General features: G+C 37.5%; 1 pseudogene; it reads right to left on the reverse strand.

Annotated features, from left to right (window-relative positions):
• Positions 1 to 701: 701 nt before the first annotated feature.
• Positions 702 to 5437, reverse strand: LOC121459764 (annotated as a pseudogene).
• Positions 5438 to 14312: the final 8875 nt, after the last annotated feature.

Raw genomic sequence — 14312 nt, forward strand, 5'->3', positions numbered from 1 at the left:
AATGCTGCAGAAGTGGCTACTAACATACTACAAATTTCATTGACTTTCTTGAACTCATTGTTATGGATAGCTAGCTGTGATATAACTTAAGTCTGTCCAAACATTTTCACTGTCCCAGACAGATGACTAGATAAAAAAAACACTTGTCACCAAGTCTGGCAACCTGAGTTTTCTTTCTTGTAGATACCATATTTTTGTCTGTTTCTAACATGAAGCACCACAGTGGTGAAAAAATAGCCTTCAGAAAGGGTTTTTGTCTTGTTTTGTTTTTTTTTTGAGATAGAAAGATTTTCTTTATTAATGACCCCAACTGTATTTCTTTAGATACAGGAGTTTTGAACTCAAATACTTAGAAGAATACAAGTTAAGATTGCATTATCTGCAACTCATTACCAGTAACATATTGCAAAGCAAACAGCTTGGAAAAGGGAAAAAGGAAGGGGAGTGAGAAAGGGAAAAATAAAAGAAGGGAAATAAGTTGATCAAGTGGAAATTTTTTTCTTTTCTTAAATTCTTGGGAACTGTGAAGTCCTTGAAAGCACAGTTCGTTTCTGCAGATTATTTGCCAAACTCGTACAAAATGGAACCCAAACGGAGAATCCCTTAAGAACCTGGAGAGGTGCAACATGAAGGGCTACAATTATCCAGTAGCAAACGGTCCAGCCTTCCATCAACAGAGCTTCTTCCTCAGTTTCCAAGTGTTAGCGGGATGAAAATGTCTTCCCCATGAATGTTTTCATTACTTTTTTCTCTGCATCTGGGTGTGCACGATTGAGCACCTTAAGGAAGTCAGATGGTTTTGCTCGCATTCGTGTATGAATATAGGCCTTGAGTACTTAATGTGGTAGTGCAGATAGTCCCAGAACGTGTGGATCAGGTTGATGGTGTTGTCTCGAGCAGTGGCATTGGTGTGGTGAGGGGAGAGCACGAAGGTGATGTAGCCAGTGTTGTCACCCATGGCAGCATCTGTGTCTTTCAGCTCTAGAGGAGGTTTCCTGTGGTTAAAAAGGACCTGGGGGGCTGGTCTCTTCGTCCTTCTTTGAACTCTTGCATGAAGACCTTTCCAATGACAACATCGTCATCATCCTTAAACACTGTGCTGAAGACTACTGTGACTCTGCCTTTTTTAGATTCAACAGACAATGGATAACCACTCTGTTCCCTCCTTCCTTGTCCTCTTCTTGTGCTAATTTTTTGGGAGAAATTAATAGCAACTATCCCAAAACTGGTAGACTTAACCTCATAATAAGAACTTCTTGGATTCTTCCTAGAATTGTACGTGATGCTCCAATAACTGGAGCCCATACGTTCTATACTGATGCAAATAAATCAGGGAAAGCAGGTTACAAGTCAGATGAATTGAGTAAGGTGGAACAAAGCCCTTATAATTCTGTCCAGAAGGCAGAAATATATGCCATTCTTATGGTGCTAAGGGATTTTAAAGAACCTCTTAATATAGTTACAGATTCACAATATGCAGAAAGAGTTATCTTGCATATTGAAACCGCTGAATTTATACCAGATGACACAGAGTTGACTTCATTGTTTATCCAGGTACAAGACATAATCAGGAACAGGCTTTGTCCGATGTACATAACACACATGTGGTCCCATACAGGTCTGCCTGGTCCTCTAGCCCAAGGCAATGCTGAGATTTATCAATTATTGATTGGAAGTGTGTTGCAGGCCTCAGAATTTCATAAGAAGCATCATGTCAATAGTAAAGGCCTAAAGAAAGAATTTTCCACTACTTGGCAACAGCTAAGGACATTATAAAGAGATGTCCTACTTGTTCTTTCTATAATCAAACACCATTGCCTGCAGGGAGTAACCCAAAGGGTACTAAGAGAAATGAAATCTGGCAGATGGATGTGTTCCACTTTATGGAATTTGGTAAATTAAAATATGTACACCATACCATAGACACATATTCAGGTTTTCAATGGGCTACTGCCCTGAGCTCAGAAAAGGCTGATTCAGTAATCACACATTTATTGGAAGTTATGGCCATCATGGGTATACCTGCACATAAAGACAGATAATTGTCCAGCATATGTATCTAAAAAAATGAAATGCTTTTTTAATTATTATAATATAAAACACATTACAGGTGTACCAAATAATCCTACAGGTCAGGCCGTAGGATTTGAAAGATCAAATCGTACTATAAAGGATATGCTGAACAAACAGAAAGGGACCGAAAATACCCCCAGAAATAGATTACATAATGCTTTATTAACCTTGAATTTTCTTAACGCTAATGAGAAAGGAACGACAGCAGCAGAAAGACATTGGATAATGGAAAAGTCTGCTGAACTAAATCAACTGATTTATTTCAAAGATGAGCTGACCTCTCAATGGAAGCCAGGAGATGTGCTACATTGGGGAAGGGGTTTTGCTCTTGTTTCCACAGGAGAAGAAAAATTGTGGATACCATCAAAATTAATAAAGTTTCCATTTGAGGAAGAGAAGCCTCTTGGAAAGGAGAAATGAAAACTCATCCATAATGATGATATTCATACAGGTGGTAAGAAAAACATAAAATGGGGGCAGGGTTCTGTTCTTATCTCCACAGGAAAACACTCATCTTTGAAAAATTCAAGGGACCCTGGATGTTTGGATACTGACAGATGGAAAAATACCTGCCCAATAGGAATTATCAAGAAAACTGAATGAGTTGTGTAAGTAAAATATATTAAACCATATTTCTAAATTTATAAAGCTGGTTTTGAAGTTGGACTCTGGCTCAGTCCCTCTCCAATCCCAAGCCAGTTAGTAAGAGAAAAACCCAGAGTTTCTGGAGTTTCTGTCTCATGTCAAGAGCCATGATATGGGACAGAAAGAAATATGAGTTTAGAAAACATCTTTGCTTTTCTTCATATCTATCATACTTTTCATTGAATATATCTATCATGCCTTTTAGTGAATATATATATATGTGTGTGTGTGTGTGTATGTGTGTGTGTGTGTGTGTCTATATATGTCTATATGATTAATGTTTAAGTTTTTCACAATGAACAATGAGTTTTTCCTGAAGTGACATTTGAAGTTTCCAGGAAGAAGATGGGGCCCCATAACAACAACTCCACCTGGTTGAAATGACGTCATGATAGTGATAGCGGTACTACAAGACCTGCTTTGGGAACCAGCTGCACAAGATAGTTCCAACTTGGTTAGCTGAAATGGTGCACATCTTATACAACATTTTGGCCAGACCTGCACAAAATACTCAGAGACTATTGGCAATTTTAAAAGACATTGATCTTGAAATTTAACCATCATTTTATTTTCAAAGGATCCACCAGAAAGAACGTCGCCCCTATGACAGCTGGAAGTAATTCTAGAGGATGACGTCCCCTCTCCCAGTAAAGTTTGCCCTTGGGTTTAGGGACATCATTTAGGGGTTGATTATAATTGGTATATGATTGAGGGTTGGGGAAGGAATTTTATAAGCTCAGGGATCATTTTGAAAAAAAAAAAGAGGGATGATGGGATAATAGATTTGTAATTGTGAGTTACTGTTTTTAGACAAATATATTGGTATAGATTCTTGTATATTGATACAAAGTTAAATTATATTGACTACTGTATGCATGCATGTTTCTACCTCTGTTTAAAACATTTTTTATGTATTGACATATATTGTATTGATATATATATATATATATTGTATATATTTACCATATTGCAGTGTACATTTATACCTCTGATTAAGATACTTATATAATGTTTGTGTATGATATATATTTACCTACTGCAATGTATATTTGTACATTGTTTATATTTGGAGGTCATTGTCCTCATTTGTTTCACAGTTGTTAATTGTCTTAGCCTTTAAGTTAGATAGATATTGAGAATTATATAGATTAATAGTCATCTAAGTTTGTCATTTATAATTAGACTAATCTGGTTCTTTAGATATATAGAGATTATATTCAGTAGAGATAGATAATCTTCAACTTCTTCAAAGAGCTGTAGAAAATGGCCTTTATTCTAACTCAGAGTTTTGTGGTAGTGAGACACAATTGCTCCTGGCAACACCACTCTATTCCCGAGAGAATGTTGAGCACCAAAGACACTCCACCTGGAGCCTTTCTTTTTGGCAGAACTGGCCTTTGGGCAAAGAAATGCCCATACCTCAACCACTGACAGAGATACAGAGCATGCATCAATGGATAAAACAGGACTGTCATATCCTGCCAAGACAGGGTAAGATAGTTTTGAAAAAGTTGCTTGCCTTTGAAAATGGTATGTCAGTTATGTTAGGCCTTAGCCAAAGTTGGTTGCTTCAACGCTGCTAACGTGACTTTGGGTGATTGCCCAGGTAGCTAGTTGTCTCTGTGATTTGTTGCATGTTTTGGAAGTTGTTTTACTGAACTTCCTAATTACCCAGGTAACATTATTTCCCTTCTCAGATCTTCGATGGGGTTGAAGACTATATAAATGTAGTTACTTTTTCTCATGACTTGGCCAAGTTATTTATTATACAAGACCTAAGCTAGTTAGAATAGGATATTTGTACTTATTGTATATAATTTCATAGTAGGTTTAGAACTCTCTTATTTAAACAAAAGGGGGAGGTGTTGCGGAGGTCCTCCCACTCCTCCAGCCTATAGCCGCTGAGATACCAGCCCACTGGGGCGTGGTCTCTCTCCATTTAAAAAAGCAGCCACTTCCCTCTCTCTCTTCACTTCCTGCTCCGCTGGCGATTAGACTCCCTTCCTTGTTGCGTAGAGGGCTGTTGTCTTGGACGGTGATCTGTAAGTTTTTTCCCCATTAAATAAATACCACCCTATTAATCATAATTCCAAACTGGTGTGGCATTGTTTGTGACTTACGCCTTCAGAACTGGAAGTATTTCTCAAAGACAGAGGCAAAGCAATTTTGCTTCAACATGCCAGCCTGCTACACGATAGAATCCTTGGATGCAGGCAGATTTTCAAGGTCATATAGCAAAGAAACATTGTATCCCAATTCTGGGTTTACCAAGAAACTCCCATATACTCTCTTTAATAAGTCATCAGCACCATGTGCCTGAAGTTCCTTGTAGAATTTCAAAGGAATACTGACCATCACCTGTAGGGTTAAGCCAGCCCCTTAGGGGCGGGCTTGCCTCGGGCGAATGTTGACTGATAAATTGAGCTTGTAGGAGCCTGTGAGTCCCTTTTCCTGCTTCCTGTGCTACGTGGGAACCTCGGTTCTGTAAGTTTATTTCTTCATTAAAGCTGTATATATTTCTTTACAATCTGCCTGCGTTTATTTTCGCCGCTACAATCACCTTTGTTTTGTCTCCATTTGGTTTTGAAATATGATAAAGGACACTATCAAAATCTGCAAATGTTACTTCTACAGCTTCTGGTTTGTTTCCAAAGGCCGTGTTCTGGAAGGAGAGTGAGATCTCCTCGATGATGCGATTGTTCACCTCCAGCAGGGTCATGGCGGAGGCTGCCCCTGAAGCTTTAACCTGCCTGCCAAGCCTCCACTGCCTCCACCGCTGCCTCACCCATGATCCCGGTCCCCCGAGAAAGGTTTTTACTGGGCTTTAGCCTTTAAATCTCTCTCTTGCTCAGATGAGTCACTTACTCAGATTGTTCACCGTTTAGGTGATGAGCTGTCTCTGTATGTCACACTTGATTCTTGGTGTTTGTGTCTGCAGGATAGACTTTTTTTCCTGCTAGGATCTGAAGTGTTTCCCAAATTTGTCATCAGGCCTTGAGATAGAGAGAAATATGTATTTTAAGAAAAATATATAGATTTGCCCATATTATTTATATTTTAACCTGTGGTTACCTGACTAGGAGAATTTGCTATGCTCAAATGGCATGCAATGATCAAGGTCATATAGAGCACTAAGGTTGCTTTCATCTCTGAGCATGCCTTTGTGTTTGAGAGCTTTACAGTAATTGTCCCAGATTCTCAGAGAGTGCTGACAACATTCTGTGATTCTTCAGTCTTTTCCTTCGGAATGGTACTTTTGATGGAAAGGGATGACATATAGTAGCATTGGCCATAAGCCTTTTGAGAGTGTGCTCTTTCTTCATTTAACCTAGACAGTGTGAATACAGTAATTGGGAGAAGTTTGGGGCTTGCTTATTAAGCATGTTATATAGTATACAAATAGAGAGAAAATACATTGGGCGAAAGTAATTTTATAGTTAAACTTGGAACATGTAAGGTTAAGCAGTGTTCTGGGAATTTTTCTTGTGGCATTGTAGAGGGATGAATGGATCTACAAATGTTTGAAAAATCTGGAAACTTAGGATAAGTTTATATTAACAATAAATATGTCATTACACCTGCATTATAGAGTTTTAAGGAATTTTATACTCTTATTATACTTCCCTCAAATTAATGATTAGGCCTATTGCTTGAATTTAAACATACTTCTGAAAAGCGTTTAGAGATTGATGAGCATTTAGTGTATAATTTGCTTAAAAATAACTTTGTCCCATACCTAGATTTTTCTAGGCTTGTATACACTATAAGCTTTTTTCAGTTTTTTTTTTAAATATCATTAGATAATTTTTTTCTTTCTGAGACTGGGTCTCAATATGCAGCTCTGACCTACCTTGAATTTGCTAAGGAGACCAGGCTGGCTGCAACTCGCAGAGATCCAAATGCCTCTGCCTCTCAAGTGTTGGGATTAAAGGTATAAGCTACCACATTTGTCAAGTTTTAGATGTCTTGAGAAGTAGTTGTTCTCACATGAATTTAGATTAGATATTTTGTATTTATTTGATTTAAAAATCTTGTTCTTTTCTAGATTCCATATTATTATTATTGAAAATATTTCAATGTTTATAGTTTTATAAATAATATAATGCCAAGTTCAAATGGAGAATAACTTTATTACTATATGCCTTCTTTTTCAGTTATGTGCACAGTGAACATATATGCTTATTATTCTTTTTAAATTTGACATTATGAACATTTTTAAAAATATGAGCATGTAATTCAAATTTAGTTTTTGATGACTGTAATATATTATGCTTATCACCTGTTTTTTTGTGTTGAGTATTTAGTTTGTTTCTAATGTCTGCTATAGAGAATACTGATAAAAACTTTTCTACAAATGGACTGAAATTTACTTTGAATCTTTTGGAGGAGAATACTGATAAAAACATTTCTACAAATGGATTGAAATTTACTTTAAATCTTTTGGACAAATTTCCAAAGAATATATTACTGAATAAAAAGTCTGAAAGTTTTAATATATATTTTAATACATATGTATATATATACTTTATATTTATTTGAATGAGCGTATTTAAATATGTAGAAATATATTTAGCTAAATAAATGTATTTATTACATATGTGGTATTTTATTTGTTCTCATAAATACCAAATAGTGGCGGACAAGTAAAATAACTCAGAGTCATACAGCTAGGTGGCTCCAGGGTCTCAGCTTTCTTTGTAATCCTACCTGTTTTGATAATCTTGCCAAGTGGCTCTTTCAAATGAGTATCACACCTGTTTTCAGTCAATTTCATTGTAACGATTAGTATCCAATAATCTTTTTTAATACTAAATTTAATAGACAAAAATGATACATGTTTATTCCCTGGAAGTACATGATAAGTAAGATTAACTTATAAGTTAAACTATGTTCATCGGAAAAGCTTTCCTGTGTGATAGGTATGGTTCATGACCACATACAAAACAGTGCAAATTGGCTATGGCTACATATCATGGAGGTTTCTAGAATGAATTAATCTTTGGGGAATGACCATATTGTTTATTAACTTTAAAATACCGTTTAACTTTAACATAATAAAATTACATATAACAAAACAGGTATCAAGCAAGAATTACAATATTTATATTTACTTTACCTGTTATCATAAGTGAGGAAAACTATAACTATCTATTTTTTCTTCAACTATATCAAAGACTCCAGAAAGATAGAATATTACCTAAGAAAATAGGAAGTACATTGTAAACAACTTCCAAAACTCTAGAAATGACAGAGACATCTCACTGTCTGGTCAGTTACCAAAGTTCTTCTCTATCATTGTGGCATCCATCTTCAGCCTATAGGCCGATAGTATCCAGCAGACTTTTTCATGAAGCATGAAATTTCAAAGACAATTCTGCCTATATTGGTAGTTTGCCAGTCACCTTCTTCTGTATTCTGAAGAATGTCTTGCAGATTCTTTCATGAAGCAGGAACTCCAAAGGATCGTCTTACCTTTAGGCAAGTTCAGCAGTCATTTCTTGATGGGTTCTGCATGTCCAGTTCAACTAACAAACTCCATAAGGAGTCTTTTCAATGCCCATCATTTTCTTAAAGAAGCTGATGCTGCCAGGAGCAGATGTATCTCACTGTCATGAAAAATCTTAAGTTCATTTACATTTTAAATGTTTCTGAAAGATCTGAAAAATACCTATCTAACAGAAATACATCTCTGTACATCTAGAAAGTCTAACATGACTACAAGCTTGACTATTATAGATAAGAATCTATTAACATATATTTCTTAATTATACATTACATTTTTAAATGAGCTACGCAAAAACAATACCTTAATCAAGATCAGCTATATATAATAAATTTACCTTAAATTTGAATCAATATAGCAAGATCCATACAAATGCAAACTACCCCCCTCTATAGCTTAAACCCCTCTAAGTGTAAAGAAGCATTTACAAACAATATTTGAGAATATGGGCACAGTACTGTCCGAACTCCTTTCTGCATTTTATAGGGAAAAGAATTTTCTTTGTGAGGGGTGTTTACAGCAACCTTTCAGGAGGTTTTGATCCATTAAACCATATTGGTCTGGAAGCAATCCACATGTTCTCATCTTCTGTGAAAACTAAAGAAGAACCTCCTTTCCAAAGCAACATATCCTCAGACTAAAATTTTTGAATCAAGAGACCTTTTTGTTGGTTTAACTTAACAGTCCATACAACGAAATGTCTCTCTGTACTTAGCTCTTTCACAGTCACAAAATTCAAAGAAAACACACTAATATACATAATCTAAACTCTTTGTGTATTTTCCATCATTACGTGGCTTATTTTTCTTTACTCCTTTTAATCTATGACTGTCTATACTCTGTCTCTTTAAAGACATTTTCACTTCTTTTTCAACTCTGTTTTTTTCTCTCTTCCAAGCATACTCTTTTTTCTCTCTTTTAAGCCTACATACATTTATCCAACACTGTGACCCATTTAGATTTCTTTTATGTCTGAATCTGTCTTTATTGCCTTATCTGTAATTCTTTACTGTCTGGAAGAGCTTTTAAAATGGTAAGCAGATCAGTTTCAGTTGCTCTGGATACTGGCTGTGCCTCACTCCACTTTCAAAATGGTAGACATGCCATTACTGCCAGGTCTCAGAAGAGCTGCACTTAGCACTTTAACTCTGAGAATGAATGTGCAGCAAATGAACCTTTTTTTATCTGAGTAATAGCTAAATCTGCCATACAGCGCACTGCACGACCTAGAAATATCTCTGTGTATGGTGACAGGAATCTGCCATGCTCTCCTGCTTGTGCACACCTAGTAGAACTGATCTACCAACTGCCCAGGAGGAGAGCATTGAGCCATGGGCATGGTCGCAGTTTCTTTCCTCCAGACACTGAGAAGACACACAAACACCTGAGCCTACAAATGCCATTAAAAGCTCCATAGATAGAGTTTGCACTTGCAGCATGGAAAAACCACACGGAAACTATATTAATTAAATCACTGCTTGGTCCATTACCTCTCACTTGTTATTAGCTAACTCTTACATATTAATTTAACCCTTCTTCATTAATCTGTGTATCACCATGAGGTCATGGCCTACCAGAGAAGATTCAGCACATCGATGGTGGCAAACCCATGGAGATGCTCAAATGGGCTGGTATCTTAAAGGCTACTGGCTGAAGGAGCAGAATGTGCTCCCACATTACCTCCCCTTTTTATTTAAATAAGAGAGTTCCAAACCCAATACAAAACTATGTACACTAGGAACAGATATCAAGAATAAATAGAATTACACCCAGCATAAACAATATTAAGCAAGGAACATATGCTAAATGTTTTAATAAACATTCTATCTTATGGAGTGATGGAGGAAGGTCATTGGCTAATAAAGGAACTGCCTTGGCCCATTTTATTGGTTAGAGGATAGGTGGGAGGAGTAAACAGAACAGGATACTGGGAGGAAGAGGAAGTGAGCTCAGAGTCTCGACAGCTCTCCTCTCGGGAGCAGACGCCTGAGAGAGACGCCATGCCCCGCTCCTGGGATGAAGCTCTGACCCAGGATGGACTAGGCTAGAATCTCGGTGGTAAGCGCACCTTGGGGTGCTACACACAGATGATTAGAAATGGGCTAAATTAATATGTGAGAATTAGCCTAGAAGAGAATGGGCCAATCAGTGTTTAAATGAATACAGTTTGTGTGTTGTTATTTCGGGCATAAGCTAAGCTAGCCATGCGGGCGGCTGGGGTGCTGGGGACGCAGCCCCGCCGCCCTTATTACTACAGATTGGCGCCTAACGTGATGGACTAAACCCACTTAAAAAACCTGAGAAGGCTTAAAAATAAGGGAGAGAGAGTTTAACACAGATTTTTGCTGTTGGTGGCATGCTGTAGAGAGATTTCCTGATTCGGCAACAGTAGCAGAAAACATGCTGTGTCATTTTAAATCGCGACTTCCTGGGGCTGTGCCACCATTGTGATCTCTGTCTGGATCCTGCGGGAGACAGAGCTTTTGAATAGAGCATTTGGAGTAAAGTGCTACGATTTGTTTGATGGCAACTAGACTCGCTGTGTTCTCGGGTCTGCTCTGCTTGCTAGAGGCAAGCAAGTGCCTCATCTAAGAGCGGTTTCCTGTCTCAGCTTCAGCTGCAAAACCCTGCAGCTCTTAAGAGGTCCTGCCACAAAACACTTAAACGGTGTTGACGAAAAGCTGAACGCATGCTTTTCGGTTTTCAGCCGTAGCAGGAAAAAAGCTGTGCCATTTAAAAATGCCGGCTTTCTGGGCTATCCTGCCAGGGAAAACTCTGACTGTTTGAGGCAGGAGGGCTGGCTACCGAGAGAGGACTTGAGTGTTGTCTGTTGTAGCTCGCTGGCTGGCAGTGACCTTGAAACGCCATAGAGGCTATAAACATGGCTGCAGCCTGTATATCCGCCATGAGGCTGGAAAGCTAAGGAATGGACTGGATCTAGCTGGCAAAGCCATGCCTTTAATCCTACTGATATTGCTTGGTAAATTAAAGACTCATGTGGTCAGAAAAAGAGAGATATACAGTAAAGAGAGATTCAAAAACAAAGAAATTTTTTAAATGGTTTACAGTGTGTTAAAAATATATGCAGACTAAAAGTTGAAGTTCTTAAAGTAAAAAAAAACAAAAAAAGGAAGAGAGTTGTTGTGTGTGGCAGCACACGCCTTTAATCCCAGTGCCTAGAAGGCAGAGGCAAACAGATCTCTGTGAGTTCAAGGTGTAGTAGCTTACACCTTTAATCCCAATGCCTGGGAGGCAGAGACAGGTGGATCTCTGAGAGTTCAAAGACAGCCTGGTCAACAGAGTTACTTCAGGTCAAAGATACAGAGAACCTGTCTCAAAAAGCAAAGAGTTAAAAGTAAAAATAAACGAAATAGAGGTTAAAACAAAGCTGTACAAAGATGAAAAATACACAGAGAATCTTGATACTGTATGTTATTATGCTCTCTTTGAATTATTTGAATGCTGAGGAAGGAGCAACAGATGCTAAAAGATATTTATTTATAAATACTGCTGAACTAATCCAACATAGATATTTTGAATTTGGATCTAAGGATATGATACTTTGGAAAGGAGTTTCTTATTTTGTTTTCACAGAGGATGAGACGCTGTTCATTTCTTCTATTCCAATTTGATATGACGGACCACGTCCTCCTGAATGGTTCCTGTGCACGCCTTCAAAAAATTGCTGCGCTCAACTGCCAACTGAGATGAAACTAGCACACAGGTTATACCATGAAAGACCTAATTAATGATGCCCCCATTCAGCAGGAAGCAGTTTCGAGAGAAAAAACTGCGCCCATGTTCCCAAATATGGTTTATAAATGTCCTTTTACATTTTAAGGGGGATATGATATAGGTATGAATAATTTACATTAGTATAGATTTTGCTTTATTGATAGAGATTTAAGGTCAATTTTGTTATATGTATAAGTGTTTCTGATTTTGATTAAGGTATTGTGATTGTGTAGTTCATTTAAATATGTACTGTATAATGAAGAAATATAGGTTGTTAATGGATAATCATCGATAATAGTAAAGCTTGTAGTCATGTTAGTTAGATTTTCTAGATATATAGAGATATATTTTAGATAGACATTCTTCATATCTCTCAAAGTCTGCAGAATATGGCATTTTAAATGTTTTAATAACTGAGGACTTTTCATGACAATGAGACACTCTGCTCCTGGCAGCACCAATGTACTTCAAGAGGAAGATGGGCATCGAAGAGGCACCTTATGGAGTTTGATAGCCATTTGGGCAAGAAAGTGCTCTTGCCTGGACTATTGCATAAACTGGACACAGAGAATCCGCAGAGAGAGGACTACTGAACTTACCTAAGGTGAGATGATCTTTTGGGGTTCCTGATTCATGAAAGAGTCTGCAAGACATTCTGCAGGACACAACAGATAGTGACTGAAGTGACTTTGAATTTTCCTGCTTTATGGAAATGTCTGCTGGATAGCATGGGCCTGAAGGCTGAAGATGGATGCCCCAACGGTACAGAGGAACTTTGGGTGACTGTCCAGGCAGCAAGTTGTCTCTGTCATTTCTAGAGTTTAAAAGTTGCTTTTTTCTTGTTTGCTTAGGTAGTATTGTATCTTTCTGGAGTCTTTGATGGAGTTAAGAATAGTTAGATATAGTTATAGTTTTCCTTAGTTATGATAAAGATTATTGTAACTTTTACTTGATAACTGTTTTGTTATATGTAATTTTGCTATGTTAAAGTTAAAGCTTTTTTTTTTTGTTTAAATCGAAAAAGGGGAAATGATGGAGGAAGGTCATTGGCTATTAAAGGAACTGCCTTGGTCCATTTTATTGGTTAGAGGATAGGTGGGAGGAGTAAACAGAACAGGATACTGGGAGGAAGAGGAAATGACCTCAGAGTCTCGACAGCTCTCCTCTCGGGAGCAGACGCCTGAGAGAGACGCCATGCCCCGCTCCTGGGATGAAGCTCTGACCCAGGATGGACTAGGCTAGAATCTCGGTGGTAAGTGCACCTTGGGGTGCTACACACAGATGATTAGAAATGGGCTAAATTAATATGTGAGAATTAGCCTAGAAGAGAATGGGCCAATCAGTGTTTAAATGAATACAGTTTGTGTGTTGTTATTTCGGGCATAAGCTAAGCTAGCCGTGTGGGCAGCTGGGTTGCTGGGGAAGCAGCCCCGCTGCCCTTATTACTACAATGGAGTCTAAGTCTTCTATAGGAAAGGCTTGGCTAGATCATAAGAGTACAGTAACTAAGACTATCTAATCTTCAACCTCATCAAAGGCCTGAGAAGGGAGATAATATTACTTGAGCAGGCAGGAAGTACAATCAGGTAGCTTCCAAAGCAAGTGATATATGACAGAGATAATTAGCCGACTGAGCAATCACCCAAAGTCTCACTTTGCAACATTGAAGCAACCAAATTTGGCTAAGGCCTAACTTAACTGACAGACCATTTCAGAGGCAGGAAAGTTTTCAAAACCCTCTTACCCTGTCTTAGTAAGATTTGACAGTTCTTCTTATCCATTTTCGGATACTATGTAACTTGTCAGTAGTTGAGGCAGCGTCAGTTCCTTGTCCAAAGGCCAGTTTTGCCAAGAAGAAAACAAACTCCAAGTGGATTGTCTTCAGTGCTCGACATTCTCACGGGAATAGATTGGTGCTGTCAGAAGCAATCATGTCTCATGTCAAGAGAACCCTAAATTATTAAAATGCCATGTTCCACAGATCCTTGAAGTGGTTGAAGATTACCTAACTGAACATAATATAATCTCTATGTATTTAAATAACCTAATTTATCTGACTGTATGTATAACAAACATGAACAACTGTTGACCTATAATAATTAATACTTGTATAACTTAAAGACTAAAACTTCATGTCAGAATATTAAATAATTTGTAAACAAATATGTAACAAATGAGAATGATGACCTCAAAATATAAACAATCTATAAGTATCTTAATCAGGGGTAGCAGTAATATATAATACAATATGAAAATATACCCTAAAAGTTGTATCAGTATACAAAATGTTCTAAACCGAGACAGAAACACACATACTTACAATGTGACAAAAGAACTTTGTATAGATGTATAAATA

The sequence above is a fragment of the Microtus oregoni genome, unplaced genomic scaffold, assembly GCF_018167655.1.
Source record: "Microtus oregoni isolate MIOR12 unplaced genomic scaffold, Mior012 000019F_ref0000042, whole genome shotgun sequence".
Classification (NCBI taxonomy): Eukaryota; Metazoa; Chordata; class Mammalia; order Rodentia; family Cricetidae; genus Microtus; species Microtus oregoni.